At 39.0% G+C, this 20,099-nt stretch overlaps 1 pseudogene; it reads left to right on the top strand.

The window, feature by feature from the left end:
• The first annotated feature begins 1,651 nt into the window (after positions 1 to 1,651).
• LOC136317597 (upstream-binding protein 1-like) overlaps positions 1,652 to 20,099 on the top strand; it is a 47,818-nt pseudogene continuing 29,370 nt past the window's right edge.

Raw genomic sequence — 20,099 nt, 5'->3', positions numbered from 1 at the left:
CCCTAGGGCAGAAGCCCTGAGCAGACAAGAGTCCAGAGACCTCTCTGACCAATACAGAAAACAGTGCACACTGGAAACAGCAAAACAATAGGATAAGATTCAGCAACACAAGATATGTTTAGGCTGTCAGAACAGAGATTAGGAGTCAGCATGTTTCTTTTTTGTTTGTTTGTTTTTGTTTTGTTTTGTTGTTTTTTTACAGAGACAGAGAGAGAGTCAGAGTGAGGGATAGACAGGGACAGACAGACAGGAATGGAGAGATGAAAAGCATCAATCATCAGTTTTTCGTTGCGCATCGTGACACCTTAGTTGTTCATTGATTGCTTTCTCATATGTGCCTTGACCATGGGCCTTCAGCAGAACGAGTAACCCCTTGCTTGAGCCAGCAACCTTGGGTCCAAGCTGGTGAATTTTTGCTCAAACCAGATGAGCCCACGCTCAAGCTGGTGACCTGGGGGTCTCGAACCTGGGTCTTCTGCATCCCAGTCTGATGCTCTATCCACTGCACCACCACCTGGCCAGGCTAGTCAGCATGTTTCTTGTCTTTTACTTCACCCCCTGACAATCTCTTCTATTCCCTTGGATTATTTTTACTGGCTAATATCTGAGTAAGACTGGTGATGAGGCTTCAGTCTTTCAGTCTACTGACTGAGGCTGTTGCCTCCTCTCAGCCCCTTGAACAATGTCATCTGGTCTCTGGGAAGTTCATTGTTGCCACAGCATCCTATATATACCATATTAATGTAAGGTATTGATAATAGAGAAAATTGGGTGCAGGATATATATAAGAAATTCTCTGTGGCACCTGCTCAATTTTTCTGTGAATCTAAATCTATTTTAAGATAAAAACTCGTAATAAAAATTAAAAATCAATAATAAAAATATATCCTTAAAATGTGTTCATTTGGTTATGTAGTAGACAGCATGATCTTGACTTGATGCTCATGTTTCAATTATCAGAAACATCTGAGAATAAACTCAAGATTTTTGTGTAACAAAAAATAATTGAGATATTTTATTCATTTATCAAAGATACAGACACAAGTCATAGTCTCTGCCATCAAGGAGCTTTTACTCTAATGGGAGAGGATACTCACATAAGTAAATACAGTAGATGATTGAAGTGCTGTGATAGAAATATATGTAGGTACTGTGGGAAACAAATAAAGGAGTGGGAAGTATTATCTCAGTGATGGTAAAAGTGCAGGAAAGGATTTTTATATAACATGCTTTCCTCTTCTTTATAGAATACAGCTAGTGCTCGACTTACAACCACGATTAGTTCCGACAGACCGGTCATAACACAATTTGGTTGTAAGTTGAGTAAGCTATATGTACAGTACTGTGAAATGATGTTATAAAAATCTTTAAGTCATATTTTATCATAATTTTTTTCATTATTGTTATATATGATAATTTTCTTTTTTCATTTTATGCCATTTGTATCATCTCTACACCATTTTGTTTCTTATTTTTACATTCATCAGGTTTAAGTAAAATACTGCATTACCAGTACAACTGGTTTAATATTTGCAAAGACAATTTCCTCTTGGTAGACATCTTGGGAGGGGTTTGATGAAAAATATCCAAGACACAAAACACAAATTGCTGTACCAAGTCTGGGATAACAGTTGAAATGGTGCACGGGGAGATGGTAGAGCTGCTGGAAGCTGGTCTGCGCTGTCATATGCCCAGCTGGGCAACGCTTGCGCTGCCAGACATGGAGCAGTCGTGGCTAGCGATTGTGGTCATAAAGTCGAATGGTCTTAAGTTGCATAGGTCGTAAATCGGTCAATATTTGTATCATCTTGTTTTATTTTGTATGTCAATTTTCCATAATGCTCTTATAGTCAATTGAGTTTTTCTCTTTTCTAGGAAAATGTACCTGACACCTCGTGCTCCCTTCCCTGTTTCCCGCTTCACTGTGTTTATCTCCATTCAAGTAATTTTCATATATTTTTTTCATTTTTCTGAAGCTGGAAACAGGGAGAGACAGTCAGACAGACTCCCGCATGCGCCTGACCGGGATCCACCCGGCACACCCACCATGGGGCGACGCTCTGCCCACCAGGGGGCAATGCTCTGCCCCTCCGCGGTGGTGCCATGTTGCGACCAGAGCTACTCTAGTGCCTGAGGCAGCGGCCACAGAGCCATCCCCAGCGCCCAGGCCATCTTTGCTCCAGTGGAGCCTTGGCTGCGGGAGGGGAAGAGAGAGACAGGGAGGAAAGCACGGCGGAGGGGTGGAGAAGCAAATGGGCGCTTCTCCTGTGTGCCCTGGCTAGGAATCGAACCTGGGTCCTCCACACGCTAGGCCGACGCTCTACCACTGAGCCAACTGGCCAGGGCCTTTCATATTATTTTATATTGAAATGTTTATCCCTCCCACATCAACCTAAACTGTAATCTCATTGAGGATAATAATGATATTTTCAAATAATGTATCAATAAATTCTGACCACTAAAACAGGAAGCAAATAAATATGTATTTAATAGTTTAAACACTTAAATGCTAACATTGCTTCAGTTAAAACATTATGCTAAGGTTGGCAGGTTCAAGATAGCTACAAATTATTTGACTTTCTTTTTTTTATATCTGGGATGGTTTATGTTTTTTAAATTGATTTTAGAGAGAAAAGGGGAGAGAGAGAGAAAGGGAGAGAGAAACATAAATCTGTTGTTTCACTCACTCATTCACTCATTGGTTGCTCTTTGTATGTGCCCTGACTGGAGATGAAACCCACAATCTTGGCATATTAGAACCATGCTTCAACTAACTGAGCTACTCAGCCAGGGCTGGTTTATGATTGTTTTGACTAACATGATGCCCTAACTATTAAGAGAAGCGTCCATAATTGAACTGTCATGTTTCACAATTGAACCCTCCCAGTTTCTGTAGGATGATGTGGCAGCATGTGCGCATGCACAGATGATGATGTAACACTGTGTATACAACAGAGCAGCCCACAGCCATGCCAGTCAAGATGTGGATGGTACAGAGAAAACTTCAGTGTGTTCTGTGGCTTGCTAAATTCGAATCTGTAACCAAAGTGCAACATGAATATCAGTGAGTTTATTACAAAGTGCCACCACATAGGAATAACATTACTCAGTGGAATAAGCAATCGAAAGAAACCAGCAGTTTGGTGGAGAAACTCTGTTCTGATAAGCCATCAGTCAGTGATGAGTCTGTAGAGGCTATACGGGATAGCTACCTAAGGAGCCCTAAAAAATCTGTGCATGAGCCCACATCGAACTGCACTGAATACGTATGAAACTGGGAGAGTTTTCCTTTTATTTGGTGCAGATTTCACATTTCTGTAGTCTTTTGTTGCTTTCCTGTGACCGGCAGAAAAGAAACAGTGGGAGAGCTTTTAAACAGCATGGGATGAGAGAGGGTCCTAGATATGTCCAGCTTTCTTACCAACCCAGCAAGGTACCAACCATGTGAGTAAAACCATCTAGTACACTCTAGATCAGCTCAGGTGGTAAATGTGACAAAGTAATCCCAATCAACAACATGTGAAGCAGAAGAATTGTCAAGCTAAGCTTTATCTATATTCCTGACACCCCAAATGTGAGGTGAAGTAAAATGGTTATGTTAAATTATGAAATTTTGGGATAGTTTGTTAATTAGAAATAGATAATTAAAAGACCAAGTCTCTTCAACTCTATTTTTTCAACATTGTATACGAAAACTCTCAAACATACAGAAAAGTAGAGAAAATCTACACCATCTAAATTTTACATTAAATTTTTGTCATATTTGCTTTGTTACATATTTATCTCTTGCCATCACTCTACTGATACATCAAAGTATAAGATTCAAAATAAGTTGACGTCAGTATAATTTATCTCTAAACATTTCATCATGGATATCATTACCTGGAGTTCAATATGTAATTATATATTTTTTCTTTTGAGAGAAAATTAACATACAATTAAATATGCTGATCTTCAATGAACTTTTCCTAAGTTTTAACCAATGAGTACACTTGTGTAATCCGAATCTCCACAAAGAAGTAAAATGTTAACATTGACTCAGAAAATTCCTTCATGTTCCTTCTAAGTCAGTTTCTACATCTAGCCCACAAGAAAGCATTTGCTTGATTTTTCTCTATCACAAATTTATTCTGTTCTAGAAGTTTATATACAAGTTACTGTAGATTTTCTATTCCTTTATGTGAAACTGGTTTTATTCAGATTAATGGTTTTGAGATTCATGCATGTGATATTTTTAAGAGCTTTACTCAATTTGCAAAGCACTAAGCAAGAACATTAAGCAAGAACAGGAAAGTTAATGCTGAAAAAAAAAGAAAAGAAAAGAAACTTTGGAACTACCTGATCCAGAAGTTGAGGTTTCAAGGGATTATGGGGAAGGGGTATGCTGAAGCACTGGTGGGGCAAGTTTTAATTGCACAACCTGGAGCTTGGCTATTTATGGTAAGTGATGTAAGCACTATCTTTCTGGACAACAGATCCTTCACTTCTGAAAGGGTTCTGGTGTTCAAATTTTTGTTTGTGTATGTATGTGTGTGTGGAGGGGGGAGGCATTTGATTCTGGGTGCAGCTGGGGATCAAAGTTCTCTCTGTACTGTTTTCTCTGAAAAGCAACTCAATATCTTGCTCAACAGGATAGGACTACTTCCAGTTGCTTCTGTAGTTGCATTACTTAGTAGAATTCCATTGTATAAATGTATCTCTATTTGTCTACCATTTTTTCTTGTAATGGACACTTTCATTCATTCCAGATTTTAGTTGCTATGAGACTAAAACTGTCCAATTCTGTTTCAAAGTAGTTATATCATTTACATTTCTGACAACAATGTTTGAGAGTTAGATGTTGTCAGTTTTTTAATTGTAACAATTTGATGTCATTCTTGAAATGGAAACTATTCCAGAGAATGTGTAATGATATATTGTTTTGGTTTTAATTTGCATTTGCCTGATGATTAATGATGTTGAGCTTTTTTTTATGTGCTTATTGGACGTTTTTATGTTTTTCTTAGTTAATGTCAGTTTGTCTTTTGCCCATTAAAAGTATGTTTTCTTTTTTTATTATTGAGATATAGGAGTTTTAATATATTCTGGATGAGTCTTTTGATCAGACTATGCTTTGCAAATATTTTTCACCAGCCTGTTTTAGCCACTTATTTTCTTTTGTCTATCAGTGAGCAGAGTTTTATTTATTTATTTATGTATTTATTTATTTAATTATGTATATATTTATTTATTTTTGTATTTTTCTGAAGTTGGAAACAGGGAGACAGTCAGACAGACTCCTGCATGTGCCCGACTGGGATCCACCCGGCATGCACACCAGGGGGCAATGCTCTGCCCATCTGCAGCGTCACTCTGTTGCAACCAGAGCCATTGCAGCACCTGAGGCAGAGGCCATGGAGCCATCCTCAGCACCTGGGCAAACTTTGCTCCAATGGAGCCTTGGCTGCAGGAGGGGAAAAGAGAGACAGAGAGGAAGGAGAAGGGGAGGGGTGGAGAAGCAGATGGGTGCTTCTCCTGTGTGCCCTGGCCGGGAATAGAACTCAGGACTCCTATATGCCAGGCCGACACTCTACTACTGAGTCAACCACCCAAGGCCGACTTTTATTTTTAATGAAGTCAAAATTAGTCACAGTTTTGTTTTGTTTTGTTTTTTTCTTAGTCATGGCTTTTGTGTCATGTCTAAGAAAACCTTGTCAAACTTCAAGTCACAAACAGTTTCTTTTAAAAATTTTGCTTTTTACTTTGGGGCTATGAGCCCTCTTAAATTTTGTGTGTGATGCGAGGTAGGTTGTTCTAGTAACATTATTTGGTGACTGCGTCAGCAGTTAAAGAACTATATAATGTGGTTCTATTTCTGTATTTTCTATTCTGTTCTCTCTATATATTTGTCTATTTCATGCCAGTTTTACATTATCTTGATTGTTGTAGTTTTATAGTAAATGCTGAAATCAGGTAGTGTACATCTTCGAACTTTATTCCTTATTTTTTTGCAAGGTAATTTTAGATATTTAAAGTATTTTGCAATCCATATAAATTTTAATATCAACTTTCCAAAGGGCAAAAAAAAATCCTGGGGTAATATTATCTATCAATCTGGTGTAATCTTCCTGGCTTTCCACTTGTTAATTAAAAATATATTAAAGAAAACGCAATACTGTCATTCTTGAAAGCAGTTCAGATCTTGCTTCCTGGCCCTGGCTGGTTGACTCAGTGGTAAAACATCAGCCCAGCGTGTGGATACCCTGGGTTCAATTACCTGCACGGGCACACAGGCGAGGTCACCACCTGTTACTCCACCCCTTCCTCTCTCACTTCTTTCTCTCTTCCTCTCTCTCCCTTTTCTGCAGCATGGCTTGATTGGAGTGAGTTGACTCCAGTACTGAGGATGGCTCCCTGACCTCTGTCTCAGGCACTTAGAAGAGCTCAGTTGTTAAGCAATGGAACAACATCCCAGATGGGTACAGCATCTCCCTCTAGTGATTTTTTTCAGGTGGATCCGAATTGGGACACATGAAAGAGTTAGTCTCAACCTCTATTTCTCTCACTGAATTAAAAATAATAATAATAATAAAAGATCTTGCTCTCTAGCATGTTGTCAATTTTGTGAAAACACTTATAAAAAATCTCTACAAGGTTGGACATTTCTAATGTCAACAATACTTATAAAGTAGTATGTTACATATAGTAATACATTAAACTTGGAAGGAATTGGCATCTTAATTATCTACTGTCCTTCCAATCCATGAGCATAGAACATCTCTCTATTTTTAATATTTTTAATTCTTATGCTAAATTTTATATTTTTCAGCCCAGAAATTTTGCAATCTTCTGTTGATTTTATTCCTAAAATAACACTTTCTGAATAAAATTGTATTTTTAAAAAATTGATTTTCTAATCTCATTCACAACCTTACCTGGGGTTCCAGCAGGGGAGAGCTAAGAAGACTAGAGTAAAGTGAGGAGAGTATAAAGTTGGAGGCCCAGGATATGTGGAGAGTATAAAGTTGGAGGCCAGGATATGTGGGGGACGGCCACCATAAATCCTGTGCTGAGTCATTCTCTAATACTGTACTCACTATGTTTCCTGAGTGGAACAATCACCTCTGAACAGCATCAAGCTGCGGAAAAGCAACTACTCTACCTTCACGTGTCTTTCCTGCCCTAGTTATGGAGACTGGGTCATGCTGAAAAGCCAAGAAACAGGAGGCACATCAGTGACTCAGTTTTCTGGTGTTGAGGTCAGAATTTACCCCCATATACTCCCAAATCTAAGACTGCTGCTTCCGCCCAACAGGAGACTCAGTAGAAACTGTATGGACTGCAGGCAGACCACACCTCTGGGTCTCAGAGGTGACACTCAGTGGATGCCAAAGGCCACATCCTACTGAGGTCTGTGAAAAAACTTGACAGACTGACAGCTAGGGCCCAAAGGCACAGTGACATCCACCACCCTTTCTAATACCTGAATTTTCTCAGGCTCTAGACTCTATCAGAGGTTATTTCAGTTGCTGCACCCAACAAGCAGCCAGCAGACAGAGGCTGCAGGAGTTGAAACTCAGTAAAACTTGGCCTTTTAAGTGGACCTTCTCCCAGGCCCATAGTAAGTAAAAGCCAGCCTAGGAGAGCAGCTCAGTATTTCCATGTATACCTGGGTCCACGAGAGGCTGCTACAAACTCTGGATTGCTTGGTGCTCTAAGAAGTTTGCTGAGGGTCAGTCATGGGCATTGCCACCCACTGTTCTGTGCTGGGTTTCTGGCAGGGAGGCCCAGGGTGGGAATATATAGTGGCCAGCTGTGGAGAGCATCAGTTCAGGACCTAAGAACCCTTGATAGAATGATATCCTAAGGAAAGACTCCTCACACCTGGCCCAGCTGAGATGAGTTATACTCCCTGTGGTCAGCACCAGAAAAGCAGCTCATGTGCATTGGACAGGGTGGAGCTTCAGAGTCAGCCAGACTGGGCACAAGATATCTTTCCCTGAGGATCTATATTCCACAGGGGGAAGGGAGAGAGGTTAGGAGCATGGACATTTAGTGTGTGGATCCCTGTGAGTCTATTGTTGGATCTGGTTGAGGAGCTTAGACACTTTCTTGGTGGGACAGTCAGCCCCAGGAGAGGACTCTCTCAGTATTTCTCCCTGAGACAAGGGTCTCACCAGCTGAAAGAACTTTTGCAGAGGTAACTGTCAGTCATATTCAGTCTGAACTTGCTGCTCACCTTGTTGGGGAGAAATAAAATATGAGTATCCAGTAGTGGCTGAGGGATTAGGCTCTGGAGTAATGGCCATGTATCCCATACTAAGCTCCAGGTCAAAAGACAACTGAAGTAGGGGGTCCCACTGACAATGTATTTCCAACCTGAGCTGCACTAACCCATTGGTTGGGTGAGGCCAATCTGAACCCACACTACAGTTTTTCTTTAGAAGACTCTCTCAGAAGACCAGGAAGCTGAAAGAGGAGGTGTAGCTGTTGAAAAGTGGAGGAAAATGTTGCAACACTTGGGTCTTTTATAGAGCTACTATCATCTCTAAACAGGAGGAAGCTGATCCTATACACATATTGGCACCTTCCAAAATAAACAGGAAGAAAAAACACTGACACAAACAATTAAAAAGAGTAGTAGCTGAAGATAGGTAACCCACAGAAGGTTAAAAACAATGGCAGATGACAACCCAACAATATTTAGAACCAACACAACTGGTAGTGTGTGGCAGACAGCTCCAAACTTAGAGTCAGATAGCTTCCCAAGCAGCATGTCCAAAGGAGGAGTCTAGCAGGCAGAAGACACTTTGGAGAATAAATACGCTCAACAGGACAGACATTGCAAAGTATTTAATACATGATAAAGATTGAATCTTAGAGCCAACCAGCTTAAAGGGATAACCATATACATGAAAGGATCAACTGCTTTCAATACTCACATAGAAGTAGAGAAAAAATAGTACCTCAAGAAGCATTTCTGGAGCAAGGAGATCAGGTGGTCTAGAGGTCAATACCACCGAGCCCATCTTCTTCACAAAAATACCACAAAATTTTAAAGTCTAATAGTGATATCTGATACACAGACAGAATGGAAGACAAAGAAATGCAGCACAAATGAATCAACAAGAGAAATCCCCATAAAAAATACTAAATGAAATGAAGGTAACCAAACTACCAGAAGCAGAGTTTAAAATAATGATTTTTAAGTTGCTCAAGGATCTCAGAGCAACAATAGATGGTCATAATGAGAACCTAAATAAAGAGATATTAAGCACCAAAAAGGACATTGGAGTCACAAAAGAAACCAGTCAGAAATGACAAATACTATAAAAAAATGAAGAATTCTATAGACGGAATCAACAATAGGCTGGATGAAGCAAGGGATTGAATCAGTTGTTTAGAAGACAAGGTCAACAGAAGCACATAAGCAGAGAAGCAAAATAAACAGAGTCACAAAAAGACTTAGGAAACTCTAAGAGACCTCCATAACAACATGAAGAGAAAAAACATCTGCATCATAGGGGTTCCTGAAGAAGAGAAAAAACAAGGGATAGAAAACCAGTTTGAAGAAATCATAACTGAAAATTTCCTTAAAATGATGAAGGAAAAAGGCACACAAGTTCAGGAAGCACAGAGAGTCCCATTTAAGAGGACTCTAAAGAGGCTTACACCAACACACACCATAATTAAAGGGCCAAAGTTAAGAGACAAAGAAAGAATACTAAAAGCTGCAAGAGAAAAGCAGTTGATTACCTACAGAGGAACCACCATAAGGATGACATCTGACTTCTCAGTAGAAACACTTGAGGCCAGAAGGGATTGGCAAGAAATAGTCAAAGTGATGCAAAACAAGAATGTGCAACCGGGTGACGTCACGGAAATGGCACCGTGAGAAGCGTGTCCGACAGCTCTCCCCTAAATCACAACAAATTTATCAACTAGAAACAAAAAAATTTATCCTTGGAGAATTCCGGAGTTCCACACAAACTGAAAGCAAAAGGACTGTTATCACTTGAATCTGAGAGACGAGGGTGTGGAGGAAGCTACCGCAGCGACGCTCATTCAAGCCACGAGGGAGTGCGCCTGCGGTGAGTCAGCCCATATACTTGGGAACCGCGAGCCGCTGCGAGCGGCCGACGCGAGCCGCCACCGCGAGCCGCCGCGAGCCCCGGCGAGCCGCCGCCACGAGCGGCCGCCGCGAACCGCCACCGCGAGCGGCCGCCACGAGCCGCCGCCGCGAGCCGCCGTGAGCAGCCGCGCGCGCACCCGGTCCGGATGAGCACCGCTGACGTTCCCAGCGGCCCACACACTGCGAGTGGGGGTCGCCGGCCACCGGTGCCCGGAGCGCCCCATTCGCGCACGTGCCTTGGGCATTCCAAGCGCCCAGGGCGCCCTGCTGGCCCGCACACCCAGGGGACTCCATTATACTGCGCCTGGTGCCGTCCAGCCGCCAGCGGCGGGGCGAGCGGGAGAGGCTTGGGAGATTCTCTCCGTGGGCGGGGCACCTCACCCAGCCATTCAAGCTAACAATCAAGCGTTGGGGGAGGGGCACGCGCAGGCAGCCTAAAATACCTTCGGGAGCACAGCTGCGACCCAATCACTGAAATTAGCTTAACCCATGAAATCTGCGCACCCTCGGTTCTAATTAATAAGATCTCTCTCAGTTCAGCGATCCAAGACAAGAGGCGTGATATTTTTTAGTGCCTCTCGCTAAAGGGGCGGGGGCAACTTCTGATTGATAGAGCCTCCATATTCAGGGATAAACGCTAACAAGAAGGACTTGGCAGATAATAAGGTCTATACTACACTAGTCGTAAGCAGAGACTAGTGCCTCTTCTTCCCTGCAAAAACAGGCTACAAAGTGTGGAAAGCCTGGGTTGAGAAATCCAACTAAATAATAGGTGCTGATCAGTCACCTTGACAACAATTGACTCCCACCCCCGCCTGATTACACTGGAGGCCTTGACTGTCAGAGCCTTTCCCAAAGCCTTGCACTGAGTGGGGATAGAGTGGGGATTTCCCAGCTCTTTGAGCCTCTTACTCCCCAGGCAGAAACAGTTGCAGCCTTATAGCTGGATCACCAAGCTGCTAATTCAGAAAGGGGGGACTAGGAGAGAGAATCCAGGAAAGCAAACTCTCTCATCGTTGAACCTTGCAAACGCCAACAAGCCTTTACTTCCAGCAAGACTAAAGCCAATTATATGACATTGCCATAGAATCCCATCAACTGCAAATTCCTACCTAAGAGTGACACAGGGGCAGAGCCTGGGGTACAGAGTCACTGACCAGGAAGAGGGAGAGAAAAGAAAAAGGAAGAAGTTAACCTCTCAAAATCAAGAAAAACCCACAGACTTTACAACTTGATCCACTAATTTTTTTTTTTGTTGTTGTTGTTTGTTTCTTCTATCTTTTTGCCTTTATTTCCTCCACCTGGGTCCTTCTATTATCTGCCCATCTTATGCTTCCCCTTTCTTGAACTACATTACTCATGAGTGTTGCATTTTATTTTTCTACTTCATCCTCACCCTCCTTTAAGGTTATACTCCAAAACACTTAACTCTCACTCTCTCCTCTTTTGTTTTGTTTTTTTTTGTCTTGCTTTATTTTGTTTTTTTCTCTTCCTATTTTATTTCTTCCTTCGTTTTTCTCTTTTTCTTATTTTTTCCTTTCTATTCGTTTTTTCTTTTCTCATTTTACTTTCCTCCCATATAATTCTCAATCACGAACAAATTAGTTAATTTGAAACTCAAGGCTTTTTTTTTGGCTTTATTTCTCTTTTTTGCTTTTGTTTTTATTTTTTTTTCTTGTTGGTTTATTTTTGTGGCATTTTGGGTCCTCCCAACCCAAGGTCTCCATTGTATTTAGTCTTCGCTCCACTTAATACAACAGATTTTTACTTATTATTTTTATATTTTCTTCTTTATTATTCTTTTTTTGGTCCTTTTTTCTGGTTCCCTCTTATCCCTCTCATTATATCTCTTAGTTGACCATCACTTACAAGCAAATCATCTTATGCTTGTCTAAGATTTTCTTCCTTTTTTTTTTTTTTTGCATTTAGTAGGTCCCTACTCCCTTTTTTTTTGCCCCTTGAACTCTTCACCCCAAATCAGGCCCTCCATTATAGGCACGATATTTCCCTGAGGAGGGGAGAGGAGGGAAAGAGAAGAAAGAAAAAAAGGGGGAAATAATAAATTATTACTGTTTTTTTTTGTGGGGTGTTTTACCCTTTTTTTTTCTTTTACATTTTACTCTTTATTAATTCTAATTAGTGCTATCAATAAGACCACCCTCAGATGCCGATAAGAAAGAGGAAATAGAATATTATGGATACAAAAGAAAGAGAGGTAACACAAATAGATGTGGAAAAATCTATGGAGAAAAGACTTAACATATTGGAAGCCTTGGAGCTAAATGACAGAGATTTTAAAATAGAAATCTTAAAAATACTCAGAGATATACAAGAAAACACAGAAAGGCAATATAGAGAGATCAGAAAACAACTCAATGAACACAAAGAATATATTACCAAGGAAATTGAAACTATAAAAACAAATCAAACAGAAATGAAAAACTCAATTCACGAGCTGAAAAACGAGGTAACAAGCTTAGCTAACAGAACAGCCCAGATTGAAGATAGGATTAGTGAAATAGAAGACAAACAACTTGAGGCACAACAGAGAGAAGAAGAAAGAGACTCAAAAATAATAAAAAACGAGAAAGCCCTACAGGAATTGTCTGACTCCATCAGAAAGAATAACATAAGAATAATAGGTATATCAGAGGGAGAAGAGAAAGAAAATGGAATGGAGAATATACTCAAACAAATAATAGACGAGAACTTCCCAAGCCTGTGGAAGGAACTAAAGCCTCAAATTCAAGAAGCAAACAGAACACCGAGTTTTCTTAACCCCAACAAACCCACTCCAAGGCACATCATAATAAAGATGACACGAACCAATGACAAAGAAAAAATTCTCAAGGCAGCCAGGGAAAAGAAGAGTACAACATATAAAGGAAGGCCTATTAGATTATCATCAGATTTCTCAGCAGAAACTCTACAAGCTAGAAGAGAGTGGACCCCAATATTTAAAGCCCTGAAAGAGAGCAACTTTCAGCCAAGAATACCATACCCATCAAAGCTATCCTTCAAGTATGAAGGAGATATAAAAACATTCACAAATACAGAAAAGATGAGAGAATTTATCAACAGAAAGCCCCCACTCCAGGAAATACTAAAGGGGGTTTTCCAACCAGATTCAAAGAACAAAAGAAAACAACACCACAAGTAACAGCTCCACCAAGAACACAATAAAACCAAACTTAAACTGTGACAACAAAGGAAAAAAAGGGGGGAGAAAATGGAGATTAACAGTAGCAAAGGACGATGAAGTGCAGAAATACTTATAAGATAGGGTACTACAATGAATATGGTAGGTACCCTTTTCATTACTTAGTGGTAACCACCCTTAAAAAAACCACCACAAAAACACTTGACTTAAAAAAAGGTAGCAACAGAGGAAAGAAGTATGGAACACAAACAAACAAAAACAAATGATAGAAAAACAAAAGAGAAGAATCAAACTAGATACAAAACTAACAGAAAGCAATTTATAAAATGGCAGTAGGGAACCCACAAGTGTCAATAATTACACTAAATGTAAATGGATTAAACTTACCAATAAAAAGACACAGAGTAGCAGAATGCATTAAAAAAGAAAATACAACTATATGCTGCCTACAAGAAACACATCTAAGCAACAAGGATAAAAATAAATTCAAAGTAAAAGGCTGGAAAACAATACTCCAAGCAAACAACACCCAAAAAAAGCAGGCGTAGCAATACTCATATCTAATAATGCTGACTACAAGACAGCAAAAGTACTCAGAGACAAAAATGGTCATTTCATAATGATTAAGGGGAAGTTGAATCAAGAAGACATAACAATCCTTAATATATATGCACCAAACCAAGGAGCACCAAAATATATAAGACAGCTACTTATTGACCTTAAAACAATAACTAACAAAAATACAATCATACTTGGAGACCTCAATACACCGCTGACGGCTCTAGATCGGTCATCCAAACAGAGAATCAATAAAGATATAGTGGCCTTAAACGAAATACTAGAACACCTGGATATGATAGACATCTACAGGACACTTCATCCCAAAGCAACAGAGTATACATTTTTCTCTAGTGTACATGGAACTTTCTCAAGAATTGACCATATGTTGGGCCACAAAGACAATATCAGCAAATTTAGAAAAATTGAAATTGTACCAAGCATATTTTCTGATCATAAAGCCTTGAAACTAGAATTCAACTGCAAAAAAGAGGGGGAAAAACCCACAAAAATGTGGAAACTAAACAACATACTTCTAAAAAATGAATGGGTCAAAGAAGAAATAAGCGCAGAGATCAAAAGATATATACAGACAAATGAAAATGAAAATACGACATATCAGAATCTCTGGGATGCAGCAAAAGCAGTAATAAGAGGAAAGTTCATATCACTTCAGGCCTATATGAACAAACAAGAGAGAGCCGAAGTAAACCACTTAACTTCACACCTTAAGGAACTAGAAAAAGAAGAACAAAGACAACCCAAAACCAGCCGAAGAAAGGAGATAATAAAAATCAGAGCAGAAATAAATGAAATAGAGAACAGAAAAACTATAGAAAAAATCAATAAAACAAGGAGCTGGTTCTTTGAAAAGATCAACAAAATTGACAAACCCTTGGCAAGACTCACCAAGGAAAAAAGGCACAGGACTCAAATAAATAAAATCCAAAATGAAAGAGGAGAGATCACCACAGACATCATAGATATACAAAGAATTATTGTAGAATACTATGAAAAATTATATGCCACCAAATACAACAATCTCGAAGAAATGGATAAATTCCTAGAACAATACAATCTTCCTAGACTGAGTCATGAAGAAGCAGAAAGCCTAAACAGACCAATCAGCAGGGAGGAAATAGAAAAAACTATTAAAAATCTCCCCCAAAATAAAAGTCCAGGCCCAGACGGTTATACTAGTGAATTCTATCAAACATTCAAAGAAGACTTGGTTCCTATTCTACTCAAAGTCTTCCAAAAAATTGAAGAAGAAGCAATACTTCCAAACACATTTTATGAGGCCAACATAACCCTCATACCAAAGGATGAGGATGGCACAAAGAAAGAAAACTACAGACCAATATCTCTAATGAATACAGATGCTAAAATACTAAACAAAATACTGGCAAACCGAATACAACAACATATTAAAAAAATAATACATCATGATCAAGTGGGATTCATCCCAGAATCTCAAGGATGGTTCAACATACGCAAAACGGTTAACGTAATACACCATATCAACAAAACAAAGAACAAAAACTACATGATCTTATCAATAGATGCAGAAAAGTCTTTTGATAAAATACAACACAATTTTATGTTTAAGACTCTCAACAAAATGGGTATAGAAGGAAAATATCTCAACATGATAAAGGCCATATATGATAAACCATCAGCCAACATCCTATTAAACGGCATAAAACTGAGGACTTTCTACCTTAAATCAGGAACAAGACAGGGTTGCCCACTCTCTCCACTCTTATTCAACGTGGTGCTAGAAGTTCTGGCCAGAGCAATCAGACAAGAGAAAGAAATAAAAGGCATCCATATCGGAAAAGAAGAAGTAAAGCTATCACTTTTTGGTGATGATATGATCCCATACATCGAAAATCCGATGGACTCCACAAAAAGATTATTAGAAACAATAAACCAATACAGTAAGGTTGCAGGATACAAAATTAACATACAAAAGTCCATAGCCTTTCTATATGCCAACAATGAAATATTAGAAAACGAACTCAAAAAAATAATCCCCTTCACGATTGCAACAAAAAAAATAAAATACCTAGGAATAAACATAACAAAGAACGTAAAGGACCTATATAATGAAAATTACAAAGCATTGTTAAGGGAAATCGAAAAAGATACAATGAGATGGAAAAATATTCCTTGTTCTTGGATAGGAAGAATAAATATAATCAAAATGGCCATATTACCCAAAGCAATATACAAATTTAATGCAATTCCCATCAAAATCCCTATGAGATTTTTTAAAGAAATGGAACAAAAAATCATCAGATTTCTATGGAACTATAAAAAACCCCGAATAGCCAAAACAATCCTGAAGAAAAAGAATGAAGCTGGGGGCATTACAATACCTGACTTTAAACTATATTATAGGCCCACGATAATCAAAACAGCATGGTATTGGCAGAAAAATAGACACTCAGACCAATGGAACAGAATAGAAAGCCCAGAAATAAAACCACATATATATGGTCAAATAATCTTTGATAAAGGGGCCAACAACACATAATGGAGAAAAGAAAGCCTCTTCAACAAATGGTGTTGGGAAAACTGGAAAGCCACATGCAAAAGAATGAAACTCGACTACAGCCTGTCCCCGTGTACTAAAATTAATTCAAAATGGATCAAAGACCTAAATATAAGACCTGAAACAATAAAGTATATAGAAGAAGACATAGGTACTAAAATCATGGACCTGGGTTTTAAAGAACATTTTATGAACTTGACTCCAATGGCAAGAGAAGTGAAGGCAAAGATAAATGAATGGGACTACATCAGAATTAAAAGTTTTTGCTCAGCAAGAGAAACTGATATCAAAATAAACAGACAGCCAACTATATGGGAACTGATATTTTCAAACGACAGCTCAGATAAGGGCCTAGTATCCAAAATTTACAAAGAACTCATAAAACTCAACAACAAACAAACAAACAATCCAATAAAAAAATGGGAAGAGGACATGAACAGACACTTCTCCCAGGAAGAGATACAAATGGCCAACAGATATATGAAAAGATGCTCAGCTTCATTAGTTATTAGAGAAATGCAAATCAAAACTACAATGAGATACCACCTCACTCCTGTTAGATTAGCTATTATCAACAAGACGGGTAATAGCAAATGTTGGAGAGGCTGTGGAGAAAAAGGAACCCTCATTCACTGTTGGTGGGACTGTAAAGTAGTACAACCATTATGGAGGAAAGTATGGTGGTTCCTCAAAAAACTGCAAATAGAACTACCTTATGACCCAGCAATCCCTCTACTGGGTATATACCCCAAAACCTCAGAAACATTGATACGTGAAGACACATGTAGCCCCATGTTCATTGCAGCACTGTTCACAGTGGCCAAGACATGGAAACAACCAAAAAGCCCTTCAATAGAAGACTGGATAAAGAAGATGTGGCACATATACACTATGGAATACTACTCAGCCATAAGAAATGATGACATCAGATCATTTACAGCAAAATGGTGGGATCTTGATAACATTATAAGGAGTGAAATAAGTAAATCAGAAAAAAACAAGAACTACATGATTCCATACATTGGTGGAACATAAAAATGAGACTAAGAGACATGGACAAGAGTGTGGTGGTTACCAAGGGTGGGGGGGGGAGGGAGGACATGGGAGGGAGGGGGTGAGAGAGTTAGGGGGAGGGGGAGGGGCACAGAGAACTAGATAGAGGGTGACGGAGGACAATCTGACTTTGGGCGAGGGGTTTGCAAAATAATTTGATGACAAAATAACCTAGACATGTTTTCTTTGAATATATGTACTCTGATTTATTAATGTCATCCCATTACCATTAATAAAAATTTATTAAAAAAAAAAAAGTATGTGCAACCAAGATAATTTTATCCAGCAGGGAGATTTTGAAAATCAAAGGGGAAATTAAAAGCTTCCCAGACAAAAAGAGACACATAAAATTCATTCCAATCAAACTAGTACTGCAAGAAATGTTAAGGGATTCCCTGGCCGGTTGGCTCAGTGGTAGAGCTTCGGCCTGGCGTGCAGAAGTCCCGGGTTTAATTCCCAGCCAGGGCACACAGGAGAAGCACCCATCTGCTTCTCCACCCCACCCCTCTCCTTCCTCTCTGTCTCTCTCTTCCTCTCCTGCAGCGAGGCTCCATTGGAGCAATGATGGCCCGGGTGCTGGGGATGACTCCTTGGCCTCTACCCCAGGTGCTAGAGTGGCTCTGGTCGTGACAGGACGACACCCCAGAGGAGCAGAGCATTGCCCCCTGGTGGGCAGAGCGTCGCCCCTGGTGGGCATGCCGGGTGGATCCCGGCAGGCGCATGCGGGCGTCTGTCTGACTGTCTATCCCCATTTTCAGCTTCAGAAAAATACAAAAAAAAATGTTAAGGGGCCTGCTATAAAAAGAGGAAAGAGAAAGAAAATTGAGAGAAAGCGTATTGTAGATTTAAAGAATACATATCAATGATAAGTATAAATGTAAATGAATTAGATTCTTCAATCAAAAGACATAGAGTAGTTACATGACTAAGAAAACAGAAACTGTACATATGCTGTCTACAAGAGACCCACCTCAGAACAAAAGATACATATAGACTGAAAGTGGAAGGATGGAAAAAATGTTTTATGCAAATGAAATAAAAAAGTGGGGTAGCAATACTTATATCTGACAAAGTAGCCTTTAAAACAAAGGCTATAGTAAGGGATAAAGAAGGTCACTACATAATGATAACCGGAGTAATCCAACAGAAAGATATAACTATTGTAAATATTTTGCACCTAATATAGGAGCACCTAAATATGTAAAGCAGATTTTGATGGATATAAAGGGCATAATTTACAGCAATACTACAATAGCAGGAGATTTTAATATCCACTAACATCAATGGAGAGATCCTCCAGACAAAAAAATTAACAAATAGTGACCTTAAATGACATACTAGATCAAATGGATTGAATTGATATCTTTGGGACATTTTGCCCCAAAGTAGCAGAATATAAATTCTTTTCAAGTGCTCATGGGTACATCCTTTAGGATTGACCACATGGTAATAGTAGTAAGATATTTTAATGATAACAAAGGCATTCAAGCAAAATTTTAAAATTTAGAATCCAATGAGGACAAAACTTCTGAAATTTTTTCAAAGCATCTATACAGAGTAATAAATAAAAATAATTTGAAATCCAATGTTTTTGCACTAATGGCTGATAATACAAATACAAATTTTGGTGGGCAAAGACACAAAGGGGTAAATAATGTGTATAAAAAATTACAAGAGTTACTCCAAAAAAAATACTAGAAATAGGTTGTAATGCACATATTTTTTTGTCAAATACAATCAACATGGCATCATATGTCATGCCAATTGATGTAAAAGTAATAATAACTACAATTTATTTGCATTTTAGTCATTTTACCATTCGTGTTGCTACTTAAAAACAATTTTTTGAAAAAGCAAATGCTGAATACGAAAAGCTTTTAGGATCTTCATAGATGGCTTGCTCTAAAACCTGTTATAGAGCATGTTCTACAATTATTTGAGACTCTTCATTTATAATTTTTCTTAAATTTCCAGTGTGTTTATTTTTTTCTATCTTTTTTTTAATAATTTTATTTTTTTAATGGGGCAAAATCAATAAATCAGGGTACATATATTCAAAGATCAACAAGTCCAGGTTATCTTGTCTTTCAATTATGTTGCATACCCATCACCCAAAGTCAGATTGTCCTTTGTCACCTTCTATCTAGTATTCTTTGTGCCCCTCCCTTTATCCCTTTCCCTTTCCCTCTTCCTCCTCCCGCCATAACCACCACACTCTTATCAATGTCTCCTGGTCTCACTTTTATGTCCCACCTACGTATGGAATAATGCAGTTCCTGCTTTTTTCTGATTTACATATTTCACTTCGTAATATTATCAAGATCCCACCATTTTGCTGTAAATGATCCGATGTCATCGTTTCTTATGGCTGAGTAGTATTCCATAGTATACCCAGTAGAGGGATTGCTGGGTCATAAGGTAGTTCTATTTGCAGTTTTTTGAGGAACCACCATACTTTCTTCCATAATGGTTGTACTACTTTACATTCCCACCAACAGTGTATGAAGGTTCCTTTTTCTCCACAGCCTCTCCAATATTTACTCTGACGTGTCCTCTTAATAATAGCTAATCTAACAGGTGTGAGGTGGTACCTCATTGCCGTTTTGATTTGCATTTCTCTAATAACTAAAGAAGATGAGTATCTTTTCATATATCTGTTG

Source organism: Saccopteryx bilineata, chromosome X (genome assembly GCF_036850765.1).
Source record: "Saccopteryx bilineata isolate mSacBil1 chromosome X, mSacBil1_pri_phased_curated, whole genome shotgun sequence".
In the NCBI taxonomy this organism is placed as follows: Eukaryota; Metazoa; Chordata; class Mammalia; order Chiroptera; family Emballonuridae; genus Saccopteryx; species Saccopteryx bilineata.
Note: the sequence above shows the minus strand (reverse complement) of the source record. Positions and strands in the feature narration are given on the sequence as shown.